We start from the raw sequence: 8,818 nt of genomic DNA, 5'->3' as shown, positions 1-8,818 counted from the left end.
GTCTCCACAGTGGTTATCTGCATTTAAAAAAGTATCTGAAAACGCTGAGATGACTTTATTTTATTAAGAAATGCCTGTATTACAGCATTGTGTATAAATTAATCTGCTCTTATTAGACTTGTAGAGACATAGGACCTACACTGATGTGGTGGTTTGGGACACTGTTGGAATGGTTGGCCATGACATCTTCATTATCCAGGCTCTCTTCAGCCTTGGGAAGGCGTCTGTTCAACAGAGCCCCTGCAAGGGCTGTGCTCTGCAGCCTCCCAGAGTATCCAGACTTCCACAGTATTTCCCCTAACAGCCTTTCAAAGCATTTGGAAGCTCGACTCAGTTTCAAAGACTACAGATTGACTTACAGTATGGGATATAGTATTTTCACTTGCGTCTAAAAACGCTGTTGCGTGGCCAAAAATTCAATTGCCAAGAAATCACACATGGTTCACAACACAGCTCTTTGATAACATTAAAAGTATATGTAATATTTTGAAATCACTGGCCAATTATTTCTAATAGTTTCATGATAATTTATGTAGAGAATCTCTCTGTTGGATGTGTTCCTGCTTTGGTCTAAATGTATTTTTGAACACTCTGTCAAACATCCCCATTTGGCACCTATTTTGTTTCACTGAATTTCTTTAGTATGTCCAGATCTCTTGCCAATGTATTTGTGGAACATATTTTGACAGTTTTGTCACCAAATTTGTTACTTCTTGTGTTTGGAATATGTATCAAATGGCGGATATTAATGTGTGCGTTTCCTTTTGGTATAGACTCAACTGGATAATACCTTTGTCTTCTGTGGTGGTGAATATAATAAAGTGAGTGATTTTTTTTTTATTAATTTCAAATGTTATTAAGATTTAAAAATTACAAATCTGTTATAGATGTATTGGTTTGTTTTTATGTTTGCAGCTAAAAGCATTCCTTAATATCCTTGAACTTTAAAGAGCTGTGATATTACATTCCTTACCCAAACTCTATAATAGAAATCATATGTATAAGAAGGCAGAAGCTTCTCCCTCACTGTGCACACACACTCATGTGTGTATATATAGATATATATGTATGTATAATTTTATTTCAATATGCTTGGATTAACTAAACTATTGAATTTCAATTTGTTGTGCTCTTCTATGAAATAGTCTTCCTATTGAGTTTGTTAGAGCTGAATGAAAAAGGTGTATTTAAGACTGATCATAATCTTTGCCATCATGTTTTTCTCCATATGGTATTCCTAGATTAAAAGGGATGACAAGATAATGCCTGTTGAAATATGAAGGTCTGCTTTGTGGCTCTGCTGCTGAGCTGGCCCACCCTGGGACATCACACCCAGCTGTGATGTTTCCAACCACACAAATCCCTGCTGTTCCCTTGCATGGTGGCTGCCCACAGTCCTGTGCCAGCTCATTTTCCATGGCCTGGCACAGCTGATGGTGCCTTTACCCTCTCTGGGTGTGTGCAGACCTGGAGAGCACCCTGGATCAGAAGGAATGAACTGGATATCCATCTTATTTTTCATATATTGTCCAGAGAAGTAGGCTGGAAAGATTTAACGAATTAGTCACCTTTGACAGCAGAGGGTAAAAGTGATATGGAGGATATACATTAGAATTCAGTTTAAATAGGGCTCACTGGTTGCCATAGTTCCTGATTATTTTTGCTCTGTTATGGATGGTTCAGTTGTTGGAAATACTTTTAGTCACCCTTAAAGGTAATCTCAGATGTGGGCTCTGTGCAGCTCTGGGTGACAGCACTTTCTCTGAAATGGCACGTTTCCCTGGGAACACCAGAACACCTGTGCCTGCTTCTAAGGGCTGCTTTTTGGGCCACATCCTAAGTTCTTTAAAAGATGCTCTTCAGTCAGCACAGAACTCTTTGATTTTTTACTGCTGGCAGATAGGTTGTTTACTGTGCTGAGTAACATGTATCAAATAGTAGATGAATCCTGAAACAGCTGGTTTTGTTGCTGATAGTATGTCTTCCTCATATTTTTTGAAATGTAAGGACTGGTTCTGAAATGTCAGCGGTCTTTCTGAATCGAGATCTATTGCCTTTTACAAAGATTTTATCAAAATTCACAAGTAGCAACAAAAGAAACATTATTTAGTGGAATTATGTTGCATAAAAATGCAACTGTGAATCTAAAATATCTGTAAAATAAAATCCAGATTAATTTTTTGAAAATAAGGTTTTATTTAAGGTCTTACAAAGAACATGGTATGTAATTTGAATGGAAAACATTCCCTTTACAGGTTAGGTTTTAATTCCAAAGCTGTGGTCCTATGCAATAATATATGATTTTTTCAGCAATTTCTTTCAGCTTATCTGGACAAGTTGAGATACAGACTACAATCAGGGCAGAGACACAGTCAGGGCATCAGAAGCTCTTCAAAAAGAAATTTTATTAAGATGACAAAATTAGGATGACTGTTCTGTGTCTGTACAAGATATAGCATATATTTACTGCATTTCTGGGTAAATTATTGCTCAGTTCTGAAGCCCAGTGTCAGCAAGGGCAGCAATCCTGTGCCAGCTGTTGCATTCTCCAGAGAAATAGGAGCAATAGGCCATAGAAATGTTCTGGTCATAACATACTTTTCTTGCCATTAGAGAAGAGAGTAACATAATAGGTGCTCTGCTAGTTTCATAATACCAAAGAATTTCCTACAAAATTGTAGAGTCCAGGGCAAGGTGTGGAATAAGTTAGAATTATACAGAACAGACTGACCTGCCATTGATTCAATTTGCCTTTTGGTTGGAAATTTTGCATCATAGAATATATATTTTTCTTGTCAGATTTGCTATGGACTTTCTTTGTTTCATTGGAATTCTGAATTTTTGCTACTTGGTTGAACTTTTTGGCACAGTGATAACACAATATAAATCAAATGCCCTGATCCAGACAAAGTAAATCATCAGCTTTTCTGCATAATTTTGTTTGAGTGTTAGTAGAAGACTAACTCTTCCAGACAACTTCTGACAGATTGCTAAATACACAAATAATTTGCTTATTAGAGGTGATATTTATCAAAAAACTCAGACTGTACTGGAATATATTTATGGTCATATGAAAAATGAAGTGACCTGTTGGAGACAGGCCTTAACTCCTGAGAAGCAATGAAATGCTTAGGAAGGTTCCATGAAGCACATGAGATTATTGTGTATATATAAGAAGTAATAATGTCATCTGTTTTTTTTCTGTTTCCTGTTGATTGACTTTTATAGCTTGCAAGCATTATGCTGGATTGTAAATTGCAATAAATTTAATCAAGAATTATTTTATTCAGCCTACTAATGAGGAATAATAGCGTATGTATCAATTAGACATGTCAATTTGTGTGAAGAAATAGATTTACAAAGGGATAGTAGGTAAAAAAAAATATCATTGGTATCAATTCACTTCATTATTTTTAATTTGCTGTGAATATTGAGTGCTTCCAACATAAAATCATTCCTCAATTAAAATAAAACAGCTGTACTCCTATCAGCTTTTCCTTGCTTGTTGTTGCTTACAGATTAGCAGTTGTCATTGGCTTCAGTCTCATGTAATTCCATTAATTTGCAACCGTAAATGGGTAAAAATAAGAAAGTAATAATAAAAATCTTTGGCTTGTCAATGTGCTAGGTATTGTATATGAATTATTTTTTTCAGATTGCACTGAAGGGGCAGAACTCCTGTAGCAGCAACATTTGGGGGACATTGGAACTGTGACAAACCCCCCTCGCTCTGTTCTCCAACGTCAGCGAAGCAACAGTACCTGTGAGCACTTTATCCATTTTGGCTCTTTTATTGCTCGAGATTCCCTTTCTTTCCTCCCAGGTGATCTGTAGTAAACCAGATCCCACCCATGTATTGCAGTGTAAATGGGAGGCACGAGTCCTGGATTGCACTGGTTCCTACCTGGTTTTGCTGTTGGATTTAATGAGTCCCTCCCATCCCTTTATTAGCAGGTCGAGGCTCTTATTTAGTTTTCCTTGATATCACAGAGCATGTTGTTGGTTTTGAGTGACACATGTAGCTCTGTGGTTGTCCTTATTTCTCTTCAAATAGATCAAAAGGCTGACAATAAGAGCACATTTATAGAGACAAGCATGAGAGTTGCAAAAGCTATTTCTGCAAGCCCAGATGTGAAAATGTAGTGCTTAATTTCTGTTTTTCTAGTAGTAAGTTCTTAATGGCCTTACAAGATTTTAAATTGGTCTATCTTACCTTGTTATCATCTAGCTATTATTTTAATGGAAAGTGTAAAAATATGTGTCTAAATGTATGGTATATAAGATGTTAAAAGTATGCAGGAAGAATCAATAATTGCATGTTTTATATTTTAATAGAAAATAATATTCTCTCAGATGACTCTGGCTTCAAGGAATGAAGGTAGGCTGCACATTTGATTTTTTTCTTTTTCCTGCAGCTGCTGTTGCAGGTTTTAATACCCTTGGATCCTACTGATGGAATGCATTTTGTCACGGTATATTTTTATTATTTTTTGTTACCAGTGAGAGCTTTTTGATAGAAACCCTAAAGGAGGACTCATGTCTGTAGGGAGACTGAACACATGGGATCTGAATCCTAGTTAACAGTGAATTCTCTATTACAAGAAGTAAAAGCTTATGAATATTTTCCTTGGCTCTGAAAGTGGAAGCTGACACTAGCTCGTATGGGAGAATTTTAACTAATGATTATTACAATGCTTATCTGCTAATTTGCTTCTCCATATTTGGAATCAGTATGCTTTATATGTGTGTGAAATTTTTGGAGCTCATGCTAAAATTTCAACTAGCCAAATACTTATCTGCATTTCATTATTATTGAAATAATTATAGTAATAAATAATAGTGAACACAATAACTGGGTTTTTTTATTAGTTCGCTGAGCTTAAGTGGATCATTGCATAACCTGATCACATCTTTATTTTTTTGATAAATCTGGAGTATTGTCATTTGACACTGAAGACTTCTTAGAAAAAAAGGCTATGTGAGTTTAATGCTGTGCCTTTGAATAGTTATCTATGTATTTCAAAACTAAATAAGAAATGTCGAAAACCATAGACACTCTGTACATATTGATAAGCCATTTGTAATCTATAACAGCATCTATACCAGACTTGAGCTGATTCATTTATCCCAGCTAATGTATCTGTGATGCCAAACTTCTTGGGTGATGTTTGGAGAAAGAACCTTCCCAGCTGTACAACAAGCATAAGAAAGCTTTCAAAATTGTGGGCGAAAAATGGCAAACAGGAAATTCATATTGCAGGCTTGAGTGCTGAATTTCTTAAATTGTAAATTATTATGAGATTGGGATACTGTTATTTACAAATAAACTTTGTTTTTATCAATTAATATCAACAGCCACTGTCAATCATTTTTGTATTTCCTGTTCATATGCTTGAATCTTTCTTAATGTTTTAAGTTGTCTGTGTTTTGTGTCTTTGTTAGTGTTGGAATTATGTTAAGCAGTATGGTTACCAGTTTAACAAATATGATCACTGCTTTTATAGACGTATTGAAAAATTGTTATTTTTAATCGGTGAAGTTATTGCTATTTGACATTTCAGAGCAACAAGTTAAACAAGTTAAAGAATGGCTCTGATGGGATGAGACCAAGGAGGAGGATGCAGCATCATTCACACATTGATCTCTCTGCTGAGCTCCTGCCTGAGAGCTCCAGTCTGGACAGTCTCCTGGGATGCTCCTGAAGATCCAGCTCCTGTAGTTCTGTGACTCTTTTCCATTCTCCTTCTGCAAAAATTCATTTCTGTTGTCCATCCTGATAGTCTCTGGTGCAGACTGGCAGCTGCCCACGTTACCAGGCCCCTGCCTAGCCCCCTTGGCACAAATCATAAAGCAAAACCTTAATTTTGTTGTTCAGTGGAGAACCACCACCAACCATAAACTCACGTATTATTCAGCTAGAGAACTGATGCTTCTGTTACCAGACTATTGTAGCAGCTGAACTTCAAACTTACAATATTATAACATTCCCAATATGTAAGTTGGCTTAATGGAATAAGGAACCAAATAATCATAAAAAGAGGGAAAAAGTATTTTATTTCTTTTTTTAGGCCCTTGAAACAAACTCACCATCCTCTTTCCTGCAGTAGGCAGTGTTCTTCAAATCACAAGCAGATCATTTAAAACCAAGGTTGAATTTAATTTTATCAACCATGAGTCTTACAAAGTACTTTCCCTGTTTGAACATTATTTTTCTGTGTGAAACTATGACTGAGTTTACAGGCTTAGCAAGACCTTCAGTGACTTGCTTTATACAGCCATTCAATATTGCCCTACACACCAATAATGCTTTAGTGTAATAAAATACATGTCTTTCCCTCTTTACTAGAAGTTATAGAGAAGTCTTCTGATCATCCAGCTATGAAAAGCACCATGACTGGTTCTGCCCAGAAGCTGCATGAATACATGTGGAGCAGAAAAGTTGCTCTTTATAGCCAGCTGTAAAATTCTTTCAACCCTTATGAACGTTCAAGCCTGAGAAGGCTTTTCTCACCAAGATATAGATTAGTTTCAGCATACCAGCCTTCAGCAGTTTGTGTGAGTCAAGATTTCACTCCAAGCCTACACTTTACTGGTGAAACTCAAAGTCAGCCAGCCCATTTCAAGAAGAAAAATGCTATTTGGTTCCAGTAAGCTACCACAGAACACGCTCCAGATTTGACAAACGTTGTAATTAGTTGCTTTTGTGTGTTTAGTACACAGTGCAAATGCTGTAAAATGTTTTTCACATGATGCAACATTGCCAGCAGATAATCACTGAAGCAGTAAACCAAAAGAATTTGTGTATATCCTACAAGCTGCAGGAGGATAAGAAAATGTAAACAAAAACTAACAGCTGAATTTTTCAGATGATACCATTCCTTTTCTTTTGTTAAACTGATGTGGTTTTAAATGTTACTTTTTGTGAGTTTCCCTAGAAATTGATTAGAAAACCCTAAACCAATGTTGTGAACGTGCTTTTGTTTCTGTCCTGGTTTTGACTGTGTGAATCGTTTTAGAACATTTTCAGTTTAATTATGCAGCACTAAAAATTGCAATTAAACTGAATTTGCAATTGAAACTGCTCATTTTAGTTAACTGTCAAATTTACTATGGCATTGTGAAATAGGGGCCTTTATTATTATGAGGTGTTTTGAAAAAAATGACTTTTTAAACAGGAGAAAAATGTCATATCCCTCAGTCCTATCACAATGAGCCAACAATTTAAAGAGATACCCAACCAGTGAAGCTGGTAACTCTCTAAGCACAATGGAGCTTGTTCCAGGTGATGTCTTAAATTATTGATATCCTGCAAGTACAGATGGTATTGAATAAAGTCTCTTTTTTTGGTGTATTTAATCTCTTTTGTGAAATGTGTTTTTCAAATGTAGGTGGAAAGCTAAAGTTGCTTTAAAATAGTTTTGTGATAACCTACTCATCTTAGGGATATCTGACATGCCCTGTTTTGCACGATGCTATGATGCAATTTGATGGATATTGTGTATTATATGAGACTGCACAAATCTTAATATCTCTGTTCCTCTGTTTTAGCATGTGATGTACAGCTCTGTGTACATAGAGCATCTCAGACTAGTGTCTGAGACTACCCTTTTCCTCTAAGCCCTAGGCATTTTTATCACTGTGCCAATAAAAGGAAAGGGATTTATGGGGTACTGCTTTTTAATTCATTCAATTCTCTGTTCATTGTGAGGTTAATGTTGTTGATCTATTTTTCTCTTGAAACAAATAAAAACAATATGTGCTGACACTGACTTTGACTTTTGACATGGGATATAGAGGTCAACATTTAATTCTATATTTATAGACTACATGAACAATATTATCTGTATTAAAAACTGTTCACTCAGTCCTTGTCATTTTACAACTTAGTTCAGTGGCTTATATCACATTGAATGTTTTCCCCAACTCTGATCAAGGTGCCATCATTCACAGCACTACACTTAAGGGGTTGTCAGCCTTTCCATTAAAAACACCTTTTTTCAGGGATTCATAACTTCACTAGCTAAAAAAATTATACCAAGACTGACCTGGGGCTTTATTTTGAACAAATTTTATATAAAAATATACCCCAAATCCACAACCCAAAACACCAGCAAAGAACCCAAATAAAATTAGGAGCTGACTAGTTTGGCACACGTGCAATGACCATTTTTATTTCAGGAAATAATGTGATTTATCAAAGTAGGTATAACACCGCCTAAATGTTTATCCATTGCTTTCTTTCTGAAATATTCTTGGCTGTTTATATGTGTAAGAGGCTCTTGTCTGTCCACTTTTGGATGCCTCATGCCCAAACTACTCAGAAATTGGGTACCAGTAACACGGTTAACGCCGTGATTATTGTAATGAGTGTGTGTGGTGCAGCTGTACCTGTGTAAGGGCTGTCATCTGTAAGTGTTCTTTGTTTTATTCCTGTTTGCAGGATAAAGGCCCATGGTGTACCTTATATTCAGCAAAGAAATTGAATTATCAATGCAATTATTGTTAACCTTTATTTGTTTTCAGAGATTATCCATTCCGCTTTGAGTCAATGGCAAGGAATTTGAGATTCGAGTTTGTCTTCCATTGCAAACAGCCAGTAGTATTTTCCACAGGTTACCTTTTCCACCTAAATATGTATTTCCATGGTAGTATTAAGAGCGAACAAAATGGAATAACCCATACAGTTTAATCTATGTGTTTTTAAAATATCTTAGCATGTACCATATTTATGTTGAAAAAACCCCTAAAATAGCTTTTGCAATCTGTAAGTTTTTGAAATATGTGAAGTTTTATCCTAATATGCACATACAGTGGTCCA

General features: G+C 35.9%; 1 long non-coding RNA gene across 2 annotated transcripts; it reads left to right on the top strand.

Moving 5' to 3' along the window:
• Positions 1 to 769: 769 nt before the first annotated feature.
• Positions 770 to 5,768, top strand: LOC108642412. Of its 2 annotated transcripts, none has more exons than XR_001922582.2 (4): positions 770 to 821; positions 3,656 to 3,763; positions 4,336 to 4,378; positions 5,562 to 5,768. It is a non-coding gene; the product is annotated as an uncharacterized LOC108642412 (long non-coding RNA). The 2 variants fall into 2 exon arrangements; XR_001922583.2 differs by lacking the exon at positions 5,562 to 5,768 and adding an exon at positions 4,501 to 4,850.
• The last annotated feature ends 3,050 nt before the right edge of the window (positions 5,769 to 8,818 follow it).

The sequence above is a fragment of the Manacus vitellinus genome, unplaced genomic scaffold (assembly GCF_001715985.3).
Source record: "Manacus vitellinus isolate BGI_N305 unplaced genomic scaffold, ASM171598v3 scaffold_10_pilon, whole genome shotgun sequence".
Lineage (NCBI taxonomy): Eukaryota > Metazoa > Chordata > Aves > Passeriformes > Pipridae > Manacus > Manacus vitellinus.
This window is presented reverse-complemented; position numbering and strand designations above follow the sequence as displayed.